General features: G+C 40.2%; 1 long non-coding RNA gene across 2 annotated transcripts in view; it reads left to right on the top strand.

Moving 5' to 3' along the window:
- LOC121037833 (uncharacterized) overlaps positions 1-13,292 on the top strand; it is a 17,101-nt gene extending 3,809 nt beyond the window's left edge. The window contains exons 2-3 of one of the 2 annotated variants that reach the window (XR_005794016.1): positions 10,167-10,252; positions 11,343-13,292. This is a non-coding gene — a long non-coding RNA (uncharacterized LOC121037833). Of the gene's footprint in view, positions 1-9,893; positions 10,253-11,342 lie in introns of those variants that run through there. The other variant, XR_005794015.1, reaches the window with a different exon arrangement.

Raw genomic sequence — 13,292 nt, 5'->3', positions numbered from 1 at the left:
GAGGTCTTGTCAATGATCTGACCCATATGTAAGAGACTGGAAAGCAGTGATGCCCAGAGACCGTTCTACTCTTCCATTGCAAAAATCGAGCTAGGAAGCCATGTGTAAAATTACATTAAGATTCAGTGTGGGAAAATGCCGGTGTTTTTTGTTAAGGGCCTGGTATCTGATCAACAGATCAAGCTGAACAAAGTCTCTAGCAACATAATAACGTGGATGTACCTGAACTGCAACAATTTTTAGGTCCCCCTCAGTGACTAAATGATGAAGAGTAGTAATAGGAAGTTATTAAAACTCTCACACTCCCAGTTGTAGTCCCTTTTAAAATCCTCTTCCTAGTCTCTTCTCTCCCTAAAGAAGGTGAGGATCTTGACACATTTTATGTATTGAATGTTCCCTCTCCTTCCCTATTACTGTGTTTTGATGATTTTATTTGACCTTTTTGCAACTTGTGGTTTTTTTAAAATTTTTTTTTAACATTTATTTTTTTTTTTGAGACAGAAAGAGACAGAGCATTAAAGGGGGAGGGTCAGAGAGAGACAGATGGAGACACAGAATCTGAAACAGGCTCCAGGCTCTGAGCTGTCAGCACAGAGCCCGACGCAAGGCTTGAACTCACGAACTTCGAGATCATGACCTGAGCCGAAGTCAGACGCTTAACCGACTGAGCCACCCAGGTGCCCCGCAACTTGTGTTTTAAAACTTGTGTTTATTTTTAAATCAGTCAATACTTATTTACATTTATTAGTTGTATTAGTCAAGATCAATGCCATTTTAGGGGAAGGAAGAAGAAGGTGTATGTGGGATAGTTTGGTCCAGCACAGAAGAATGTTTTATTGCTAATCCTGTTTAGCATTGCCAATATATGTGATAATAAAAGGCATACCAATATTTAGTCAGCATTATTATTGCTTTTAAATTCTCTACAGACAATGTACCCCCTCTACCAGGGACGGGCTATTCCCACTACCTTCATGAGGAAATAGACATAATAAAATACTTTTGGAAGCAATATAAATTTGAAATATAAAATTTTTGCATGAATAAATGGAAAAAAATCATGGAAAAAATTGACATTTAAAATTTTTATTAGGTGCCTACAGTATTATTTTCATGTGTGAATGAGGATAATAGAGACTATTTTTATCAGCATTTGACCTTGTATTTTTTCTATTGCTAAAGATGCTATAATTTGACATATCACAGTCATGTTACATATGACAATTTACAGACTTTTGTTCACCTTGGCACTCCACTGATTAAGATAGGTTAGGTTATGTTGAGTAGCTCCTAAAACACTATTTTGATTCCTTGTTTTAATGACTTTCACAGTTTTTAGGAATATTGCTTCAGTATTTTGTATAGTTTTCCTCAATCGGGGATTGTCTCTTGTTTTTCTCATGATTAGACCGGGAGGAAGATCACAGATGTATGAAGTACCATTCTCATCACATCATGTCAAGGCTACATGTTGTCAAAAGGACTTAATCCCTCTTGATGTTCATATTAATTAGGGTGAGGTCAAGTTGCTCCACTGTAAAGTTACTTTTTTCCCTCCGTTTCCCTACTTCACTGTTTGGAAGGAAATCACTAAGCACATCTCACACAAAAGGGTTGGGGAGTTACGCTCCATCTCCTTGAGTGGGGAGATGTCTGCATAAATTATTGGGACTTACTCTGCATGACAGGATTGCCTCCATATCTCTTAATTTCATATTGTTAATGTTTTTATTGCTCTGTACTGAAATCTTTGTAATTACCTCAGATATGTCTGCCAAGTCACTTTTTCTTCAGATCGGTATAGTTTCTATTAAGCCAATCTGTGCCTATATTTTTTATTTCTAAAAGTGACACTTGGATCTTTTTCACATCTGCTTGATTTTTTCTGATTTTTTTCCTCTTGTTTTTAATTCTTTTTTTTTCTTTAATCATTTTAATCACATGAAATAATTGGGGGTCTAATCCTGATTTTTGTAAATGTTTGTTCATGGTGGGTTGTTATTCATGTATTTTATGGATTATGAGTTCATCTTCTGTGAAGCTTCAGGTGTAGGAATCCTGTGCAACCTGGTTAAGGGTGTGTCACTCTAGGGAGGTTTTTTTGTGTTTGCTTCTGCTACATGCTGCAGGGTATTACTAGCCTGGAACAACTTTTTATAATAATTTCTTGACTCCTGGGTTCTTGGGTCATGACAGTATAAATTCAGGCGCCAACCTGTGTGAGGGCAGAGCCACGGTTATGAATTCTCAGAAAGACTTTTTTCCTAACCTAGAGCTCAAGCTAAAACAGGTTACTCAAGCTAAAACTGGCTCATCTCCCTGTGAGCTCAGCCAGCTATTCCTTGAAGAGGATAAAGATCTTTAAAATTCCGTCTTTATGCACACATCTCAGTTACAACTTCTCTTGCAAACTCATCTCCGGTCCTCATATAAGTCACTGTCTCTTCAGATAGTTCTTTCCTATCAACCCCTCCATTTTGCTGTTATGGACTTCACGCTCACTCCTCTCAATTCATCCTCTATGTCTTTTAACTGCTCTTTCATATTTTTCTTTCTTTGTTTCTCTTTGGTGCATCATGTATTATCTTCTAACTCACTGATTTTCTCTTTGCCACCAATCTAGAGTTCATACCAGCTGTGAAGTAAAATTGAAAATTCTTCTTTTTTTATTAAAAAAATTTTTTTTAACGTTTATTTATTTTTTTGAGACAGAGAGAGACAGAGCATGAACAGGGGAGGGTCAGAGAGAGGGAGACACAGAATCCAAAACAGGCTCCAGGCTCTGAGCTATCGGCACAGAGCCTGGCGCAGGGCTAGAACTCACGGACTGTGAGATCATGACCTGAGCCAAAGTTGGACACTCAACCAACTGAGCCACCCAGGCACCCCGAAATTGAAAATTCTATTCCCCAAATTTCTCATTTGTTTTTCATACTCATCTAGTCTTAAAATAATCATTCTTTATGAATTTCACAAACATGTATATGATTAATATAAATATATAATGACCATGTGGGAAGTATATATAGAATTGAAAATAAATGAATACATAGAAATCCGCAGTAATAATCCTAGTAGCTGATGAAATAGAAGTCAATCCAAATGATATAAGGGAAAAGATGCATTAATAAAAGTAACAGTACTAATAAAGGAAACAATAGAGCAAGAAGATGGCATCGTCATGAACGTATATGCACCTCACAGTGTACAAAATGCATGAAGCAACAACAGATAGGACTGCAGGAAGAGATTAATCTACAACTCTAGTTGAAGATTTTAACACACCCACCTCAGAAACTGATACATCAAGCAGGCAAAATATAAGCAGAATCATTGTAGAGCTGAAAAATACAGACAGTAACTTTAAGCTCTTGGGTATATGGAATTTTATACTGCAGAGTCATTGTAGAGAAACAAAACATTTACGAAACAGACCATGTATTAAGCCACAAAAGAGGGTAAAATCCAGAGTTTCAGTATCATACAAACTATGGTTGTTAGCCATAATGCAATGAAGTTAGCAATGAATAATGAAAGAAGAGCTAAAAATGCCATCTGTTTAAAAACTAAATAAAATAAATTACTACACGAGTTAGAAAATAAATCATAACAGAGATTAAGTAATGTCTTTGTTTTAAGATAATTAAAATACCACATATATTAGTATTTAATCATACATCAGTAGAAAAACATCTATACCAACACTTAAAATGAAATTCAGAGTTTTAAATATAGCTATCCAGAAATAAGGACAATTCAACAAAAGCAAAGTATTTAAATCAATAAGTCGAAAGAAAAAGAAAAGCAACAGGAAAAAGCCAAAACATTCAGAACAAATGTATAATGATAGTCTACAAGGTGGCCACCTTGTATTCCTCCCTCCCCCACAGCATCATGCTGTGCCTCACATTAGGTATGAAATCCAGTCACCTTGCCCTTGAACCCAGGCTTGCCCTGGTGATTTGCTTTACTGGTAGCACAAGACAGAAGTGATGTTTTAAAACTTCTGAGGCTTGGGGCGCCTGGGTGGCTCAGTCGGTTAAGTGGCCAACTTCGGCTCAGGTCATGATCTCGCAGTCCGTGAGTTCGAGCCCCGCGTCAGGCTCTGTGCTGACAGCTCAGAGCCTGGAGCCTGTTTCAGATTCTGTGTCTCCCTCTCTCTGACCCTCCCCCGTTCATGCTCTGTCTCTCTCTGTCTCAAAAATAAATAAACGTTAAAAAAAAAAATTAAAAAAAAAAAAAAACTTCTGAGGCTAGATCATAAGAAACCTTACAGCCTTCATTTGGGTCTTTTGGAATGCTTACTCTTTGCATAGTGTGTCAGAACAATTGGTCACCATATTATAAAAAGACAAAGCCTCATGGAGCAGTGCACAGTGAGTCCACAGAAACTTGAGAGATAATAATACACTGTTTTAACCCATTAAGCGTTGAGTGGTTTGTCATATAGTAGTGGGTAATTGGAAGAGATTTAATAATAAAGACAAGGGCAGGAATCCATAAAATAGGAAAAAAAAATAAATAGAGAAGATTATAATAAACAAAAGCTGTTTCAAATAAAAGTGAATAAGGTAGATGCAACTCCAGTCAGATTGATTAGGAAAAAAAAAGGTTGCAAATTGAAAAGAATAGAATTTTTAAAAGGGGAAACAAATACAGCCACCACAGATATTTAAAATTATGAAAGTATGATATATTAACTAATAAACTTGAAAGCCTAGATAAATTAATTCCTAGAAAAATATAAAATGCCAAAGTTGGCAGGAAGAAGTAGAGAAGTTGAATAAAACAATAGTCTTTGTAGTAATTATCAAAGCCCTCTCCCCACAAATAGCCCTAGGCCCTGATGGAATTACAAGTGAGCCCTACCAGATTTCCAAGAAAGAGTTAACCCTTCTATCTGATACAAGTTACTGGAGAAAAAGATGAAGAGGAAAAGCTGCCCAGGTCATTTCATGATGCAAGTATAATCATGATTCCCAAACCAAATACAGAAAAGAAAACTATAGTCCCACTTGTCTTACAAAAACACGTGCAGAAATTCTAAAAGAAATATTAATCAAATCCAATAATGTACTACTAAAACTAAAAAATAAATAAATATTTAAAATTTAAATAAATAAGACAAAGAGTAAACAAAAGTGACAATAACACTCCAGAGGCCCCTGTCCTTTTGCCTTTTTCACAACACATATTGCCAGCTGGCATATAATACACATAATGTATATCTGTTTAATGTCTGTCTCCCTTACTAGAATATAAGCGCTAGGAAAATGTGAACCTGGGGTCTGTTTTGTTCATGGATCCTAGGCTCCTACGACAGTTCCTGGCTCAGTAAATGTTTCTTTGAATAAAGAAAGAATAGGACAGGACAGGGCTTATGTTGGTATTACACACTGCAGTGCCCGGACATGAGCCTTATTGTGACTCAAATCTGTCATGGGGAATAATTAGACAGGCAGTTTGATGTCACAAGGAGGGGAGAATCTCAAGAGGTAAACAGGATGGTGACAAGAAAACAGTCATAAGTGAGCTTGCTTATGGACCAGAGGACCCAAATTATACAGAGTTCTGTGCTTTTCTGACTCACCATTTTCACATGTCCTCCTGGGAATGGAAAACCTCACGGCAAACAGGAAATCTGTTCATAGAACACAGGAGAAAGAAACTGTAGCTCCTGTGGTCCTCCTCCTCCTCCTTCCCCTCCTACCTCCTCCTTCCATTCTTCTTCCTCCTCCTCCTCTCTCTCTCATTCTCCTCCTCCCACCTTCTCCTTGCTTCTTCTTCCTCCTCCTCCTTTCTTCTTCCTTCTTCTTCTCCCCTTCCTCCTTTTTTTTCTTTACTGTCTACAAGGAGCTTGGTGGTTGCAAAGGAGGGAAAAAAAACCAAGGTCTCCGTCCTTCCATAGCTGTCTAAACTATTGGGATAACACCCACTGGTGAGATTAGAAAATGTTATGTACAACTATGTATGAATAGGTTCCTAATAATAAGATTAACATTGTATACAAAGGTTCTGAGGGCATTCCTACAATAGGAATAGACAGGGAAAGCTCATTCATTTAAGAGGTCAGTTTTGAATCAAATCTTGAAGAAAGTAATGGGATTTGGCAGAAGAGGGGCAAGCAATCTATCCAAGTGGCAAGAAAAGCACAGAGTTAGTAAGTTCACAGAATCATGGGGAACCTGGGTGGCTCAGTTGGTTAAGTATCCAACTCTTGATTTTGGCTCAGGTCATGATCTCATGATTTGTGAGATCCAACCCTGAGATGCGCTCTGTGCTGACTGTGCAGAGCCTGCTTGGGATTCTCTGTCTGCCTCTCTCTCTGCCTTTCCCTTGTTTGCATACTCTCACTCTCTCAAAATAAGTAAACTTAAAAAAAAAAAGTAATTCTTAAAAAAAAAAAAAAAAAGACCACAGAATCATAATTAGAAGGTCATCATGTTCACTTCCTATCCAGGACTGAAGTCTGTTAGGGCATCTGTAGTGGACACCTATTCACATGTCTATCTAGCAGCTCCTTGGTGGGGAGCCCTTCCCCATCTATTTGGTTTTAGTCATAGCTTCCTGTAGCTCATGAATCTGACCCCTATGCATCCAGTCTAAGACAGTCTTGCCCCAAGGAATTCAGAATTAATTCTGGAAGGAAGGAAGGAAGTAGTCCCTTCCTTGAATGCTTGGACTTGTAATATTTAGACCCAGAAGCAATAGGTGGTCATTTTCTACCACATGGTCTGGATGCTCTGCATTGAGATGCTCTGCAGTGAGAAAGAAGAACAAAATAGATGCAGAGAGGGGCACCTGTGTGGCTCAGTCGGTTGAGCACCGTACTTCAGCTCAGGTCATGATCTAATGGTTCATGAGTTCGAGCCCTGCATCTGGCTTGCTTCTGTTAGCCCAGACCCTGCTTCAGATCCTCTATCCCCACCCTCCGCTCTCTCTGCCTTTCCCCTACTCATGCTGTTTCTCTCAAAAATGAATAAACATTGGGGCGCCTGGGTGGCTGAGTCGGTTGAGCGGCTGACTGCGGCTCAGGTCATGATCTCACAGTTTGTGAGTTTGAGGCCTGCATGGGGCTCTATGCTGACAGTTGAGAGCCTGGAGCCTGCTTCGGATTCTGTGTCTCCCTCTCTCTGCCCCTCCCCCACTCATGCTCTGTCTCTCTCTCTCTCTCTGTCAAAAGTGAATAAACATTAAAAAAAAAATCTTTTTTTAATGAATAAACATTACAAAAAAATAGATGCAGAGAGAGGACTTACAAGAGATACAGCCAGAGCCCCCAGCCCTGGAGGTATCCCAGCAATTGCATTTGTTTTGTTTGTTTTTTGCTTACTGAAGTTATTTTAAATTTGCTTTCTTTTGCTTGCAATCAAAACGCCTAACCAGTATACACGTGACCTGGAAAGGCTCCTCCTTGGGTCTCAAATGATGTTTCCTTTTACCTGAAAGGTGATTGTGGAATTTGGTCTCACTGTGTCCCATGTCTGGGCACGTGGGTGGGAAGTGGCATCTTCTCCGTAGCTGCCATTAACTGAGGGTGATTCTGCCTCGTTATACAGGGATGGTGGAAGGCTGGGATGGGCCTGGCTCGGCTGGAGTCCCGGGAAAATGAGTGGGCATGATGACTGCCTCTTTTTCCTGCCATCCACGTGGACAGGTCCACCAAATCTTACTATAAGAAAGACACGTGCAGTTCTTTCCCGAAGGGCAGGCGGCTCTCCCAAGATCCTGTTCTGCGTTCACAGGATGTGCAAGCTGGAACAAACTACTCGACATTTTTTGTGCTTCAGTGTCCTCACCTGTCAAGTGGGAATAATAATAATAAAAATAACAATATCTACCACGCAGAGTTGTCATTAGAACTGAGTTAATGCATGTAAAGCATGTGGGTCAGTGGCAGGCATACAGTAAATGCCCAGTAAATGTTAGTCAGCGCTGCTATCATTATTACTGGTTCTGATTCCTCTGGTGAGGACGCTCACTCCTCTAGGATGGCTTGCCTCAGCAACACCTCTTCTCTGGGTTTTTCCAGAGAAAAATAGCCTAATGAAACTATTTCGTTTTAGGCCATCTCTATTTTAATTCTGTCTAGGGTTAGATTGTAAGCTTCTCAAAGGGAAGAAGTGACAGGAACCTTGTCTTTCAAGCCACTGTCTGACCCATTTTCTGCATTATCTTCCCAAAACACGTGTCTTTCCTCAAAAAAAATATGAAGATCGGTGACAAAATTCAGACTGTCGAGAGTGGGATTCTAAGCCGGTATTGTTTATTAGAAATATATACAAGTCACATATGCAATTTAAAATTTTTGGGGCGCCTGGGTGGCGCAGTCGGTTAAGCGTCCGACTTCAGCCAGGTCACGATCTCGCGGTCCGGGAGTTCGAGCCCCGCGTCAGGCTCTGGGCTGATGGCTCGGAGCCTGGAGCCTGTTTCTGATTCTGTGTCTCCCTCTCTCTCTGCCCCTCCCCCGTTCATGCTCTGTCTCTCTCTGTCCCAAAAATAAATAAAAACGTTGAAAAAAAAATTTTAAATTTTCTAAATTAAAAAAATTTAATTTTCTAAATTAAAAAAAAAGTAAAAAGGGACAGGTAAAATTAACTTCAATAATAATATGTGTTATTTAACCGAGTCAGTCCCAACTATTATATTTCAATCTGTAAGCAATTTAAAAAATAACTTGATAGTTTCAATTCTTTGCCTTTTAGTACTAAATCTTTGCAAACCCTTGGGCTGGTTGTTTAACCTCTGTGAGTCTGAGCTGCCTCATCTGCCAAAGAAAAACAGTTGTTCACAGGTTTGTGGAAGAAGAAAGTGTGATAATGCCCATGAAGTCCATTGTATTTGTTCTTACTGCTGCTGTAACATATTACCACAGACTTAGTGGTTTCAAACAATACAGATTTATTAATGTATATAGTTCTGGAGACCAAAGTCCAAATGGGCTAAAATCAAGATGCTGGTAAAGCTGCACTCCATCTAGAGGTTCTAGTGGAAAATGTGTCTCCTTACCTTTTGCAGCTTCGACAGGCTGCTTGCATTCCTTGTGGGCTCACCCCTTCCTCCATCTTCAAAGCCAGGCAGTGTAGGGTCTTCTAGGCTCCTTCTCTGGCTTTATTCTTCTTGCCACATTTTTCCCATATTAGGACTCACATGTGATTACACTGGGCCTGCTGGATTAATCCAGGAAACTCTGACCATGTCAAGGCCTGTACCCTTAATCACATCTGCAAAGTTCCTTTTGCTGCTAGAGGCCACCTAGTCACATCTCCCGGGGATTAGGACGTGGGCATCTTTGGGGGCTGTTATTCTGCCTCCCATGCTCATGCATTGGCACAGGGGTTGGCTACTGTAAGCCCTCAACAAATATTCTCTCGTTAGAAAACCTCGATTATAGTTCTTAACAACAGTGTATTATTTACACGCTTTTGTATTTGTGTTCTGTGAAGGTCTTATTTCTAGCACTTGGCCCACCACGTTGCACATATTAACTCAGTAACTCATGTTCATCGAGTAACTTCTATGTGTAAATCATGGTTACTAAGCAGCTGGGAACACAGTTCCCACCCTCATGAGCATGCACTGTCAACTGTGGATACAGAACGGTGCTCAAATATTTATTAAATGGATTAATAAAGCAAAACAGCTTACGTCCACTTCAGGGGACACATCATTGGTTTGGTTTTGACCATGCTCTCTCCCTGGGATGCTCTTTCCTACTTTTGCTTGTCAAAATTTATCAATTCTTGGAGCGCCTGGGTGGTGCAGTCAGTTGAGTGTCCAACTCTTGATCTCTACTCGGGTCATGATCTCACAGTTCATGAGTTTGAGCCCCGCATCAGGCTCTGATCCCTACTTGGGATTCTGTCTCTCCTTCTCTCTGCCCCTCCCCCACTTGTTCTCTCTCTCTGTCTCAAAATAAATAAATAAACATTAAAAAAATTTAAAAAAATGATCCATTCAAGACTAGGCTCATATACCTGCACTTTGCTTTTTTTGAGGAAATGGACATTGCAAGTTGTAACTGAACATGCTTCCTGTCTTGCCTTGTTAGCCAAGAAACTTGTTTCAAAATTTTTGGCCTGTTCTCTAGCAACTATTTAAGACTATGTGGTTACTTACTTGACACTCATCTCTAACCTTGGGTTTCCTTTCATAATTTTTTTCAGCGTAACTCCCTTCAGTATTGACCTGTTACAGACTCTGAATTTTTTCTAAGCTACGTTACGTCATTTGTGAAATGAAGACACCATGAGTAAGTCACTTAAAATCTAGTACCCTCCTGTGTCAGACCCTCTGGGAAAAGATGCCAAGATAGAGTTAGAAGTGCAGTAAGTCTGTTTGGGGTAGTGCCTATGAGAGATGAAGGGCAAGGGTGCAGTGAGAATGGAGGGCCATCAGACTGTGACTTGGGTGTGGCATCTATGAAATGGTAGAGAGAAGGAAGGTCGGGTAGGAAGAGCTTCCAATTGTAGCGCTGCTCTAAGAAAGTCTGGGCTGGCCCAGGTCCTGGTGGTTTGCCCAGAAGGGAGCGCTGCCTTGGGCAGAAATGGCCAGGTCCTAGCTCTCCACAGCCCTGCCACTGGCCAGGGCTTCCCCGGGGAGAGTGCAGCTTTGGACCAAATGCTGTGGCAGGTGTGGAGCTGGAGGCTGTCAGCTAACCATGCGCTGTGACGTAGGGGCCGCCCCACAAGGAGATCTGAGCTGTGCACCTCCACATCTAGATTGCACACTTCTGGAGGCAAACACTGTCATGTTCCCTTTGTGACTTTGCCTGTGTTGCAAGTGTCCAGTTACTATTTCATAAATTACTTTTTGTCATCGAACCAGTTGGTGATGTAATAGCAATAGCATGATGTGGGAGAAAGAGCTTGGGTTTTAGAGGCAAAAAGAACTGGATTCACATCTCAGGGTTTTTTTTTTTTTTTTTTTTTTTTTTTTCAGACAAATCTAGATTAGATTAGCTGGGATCTGATGCAAGTCATTTAACTTCTCTAAGCCCTTAAGGTCATGAAATGAGATTAACCATGCTGTAGCCTACAGAATTGCTGGGAGGATTAAATAAAATGCCTACAATTTGGTATCTGCCATTTAGGAGGTGTTGAATAAATGTTCTTTTCTCCTTTACGTTTCACTTTCAAGTAAGATTTTGTTGTGGGAGAAAGTGCTTGTGTAAATACTTTCTCATTTGACTTAGATTAGGTATTATTTTTTCTAAGAAATTGTGATTAAAAAAGGGCAAGTGGCTTACTCAAGTTCACAAGTTCGCAGAGGCAGACGCAGGACCCAAACCCAAGCCTTCTGGCTTCAATTTCAGCTCTTTAAGTACTGTTGGTGTTTTTCAGGAAAACGAGCTGCAATGTCCCATCTGGGAGCTACTGTCAGAACCACATGACCATGTGCAGGTGGAACTCAGTGACAAAGTGGGGAGAGACGTTGGGGCTGAAAAGTCTGAAAAAGAAGGGGAATCAACACCTGTTGTGAATGGAAAGTGAACACAGAATACAGATTTTTCAAGTAAGCTTATTGACTCTAAGAGTTTTTAGACCTAAGCAGTCTGGCCAGAAAACTGCTTAAAACATGGCTTTTCCTAGGCCTGCAAATATAACAGAAAAGGGTTTCTTTCCGGATTCCCTAACTCCTGCTATTGTGATTCTGTTGTTTCTTGTCTTTTTCTTGGTGCACAGTATGCTTGAGCCAAAAAGCGTGCCAAGGCATCTCCCTTCTGTGCTTTGTCGTAACTTATTCCTAAAGTTATGTTCTCTGGTTTTGAGATGCTTGGGATATGATTAAATATAGCATCCTCATAAACAAAGGTAAGTTTTATCCTTTTGATTTCTAGAATGTTGATTTGAGATGGCTCATTCTACTCAAGCATCTTGTTAGTTTCCTGTTTCCTTTCTTTTCCATGCCAATTCACACACTGGAACTGATCAATCTGCCAGCTAAGTTAATGGATACAAAATGGTATTCTCTTCAGTTCTCAAGCATCTGTGATGTCTCCTCTCTGTGTGACATTCTGAAGGTTGGCTTCATTGCTGTGGCCTGTGATTTTAAATCCACTGTAATTACAATGGCCTCACCACATTCTCCCCTCCAGGTGTCCTGGATATTCCTAGGAACAGCTTGCATCTCTGCTCCTACTTTGTGTTTCTTGGAAACATTTAAAGCCAGTTCTGAGCCTGTACCTTCCTTCAGTCTTCTCCCACAGGACTTGGCATGGGATGAAGACGACTGGGGAAGAAGGGAGACACAGCTTCCTAAGTAGATCCTGAGAGTTAGATTCTGGGGCTGAGGGGTTGTCTCGGGAGCAGGGTCATCCCTTTCTGATGCCTGTTGCCCAACATCCTCACGGCACAATGACTTGTTCTGAAGAAAAAGACTGTATTGCCCTGAAGGTTCTAGAATCTCTTTTGAACACAGGCAGCCAGTCCCAATTGGCCCTTTGAGGATATAAACATGCCTTCAGAACACTTCTCTTCTTAAAGCTCAAGATTTCTTCATGAAATATTAACCCAAGGTATTCTGCAGGTTCAGAGTGGATTAGTTCTGCCTGCAACCCTTTTAGCTTGGCTTGGAACCACCGAGAGTGCCCTTAATGACAACAGATTACTCCTGCTTTCAAACACATTGGGGCAATTAAAAACTGCTTGCAACTCAGAGGCAACATCACCCAATGCAAAGGGAGTTTGCATAATCCGCTTGAGAGATTTTAAAATAAAGTGTTATCATTACTTTTTCAGTGATGTGTCAGATGTATCTTATTTAGATTAAGGGGGACCTTCTTCCTTGCTCAGCAAGCCCAAGAGCTTGCACATCCAGCAGATCCACAAACTGCATCATGAAGAGATCAATCTGTGATATTCCGATTTTATTTTTGCAGTAAAGTCTCCAACATCAGGAGTTAGACTACTCACACTGCTCTATTACATTTTAGAATGTTCTGCTTACATATTTTTTTTCTCATGCCTTTCTCTGCCCCTTGAAATGCTACTTATTCTTAAAGATGGAGCTCAAATGGCCTCTCAGCTATTCCTCTCCTAACAACAACAAAAACCGTTAACAGCAATCTTTCCTAAAGCCTGAAGGATAAGACTTGGGCATGCTTATGAAATTTATTAGAAGATTCTCTAAAGAGTTACCTGTGTTCAGATTTGATCTTTTCATTTTAAGTTTCTTCAAGGCAAACATTATATTGACACATCAATTTATGTATTTCCAACAATGGGAATATAGAACTGAAAAAAACTTTTGTCATTCTCATGAAATAAATAGAAACTGATTTATGATACTTA

The sequence above is a fragment of the Herpailurus yagouaroundi genome, unplaced genomic scaffold (genome assembly GCF_014898765.1).
Source record: "Herpailurus yagouaroundi ecotype Mexico unplaced genomic scaffold, PumYag 164, whole genome shotgun sequence".
Classification (NCBI taxonomy): domain Eukaryota; kingdom Metazoa; phylum Chordata; class Mammalia; order Carnivora; family Felidae; genus Herpailurus; species Herpailurus yagouaroundi.
This window is presented reverse-complemented; position numbering and strand designations above follow the sequence as displayed.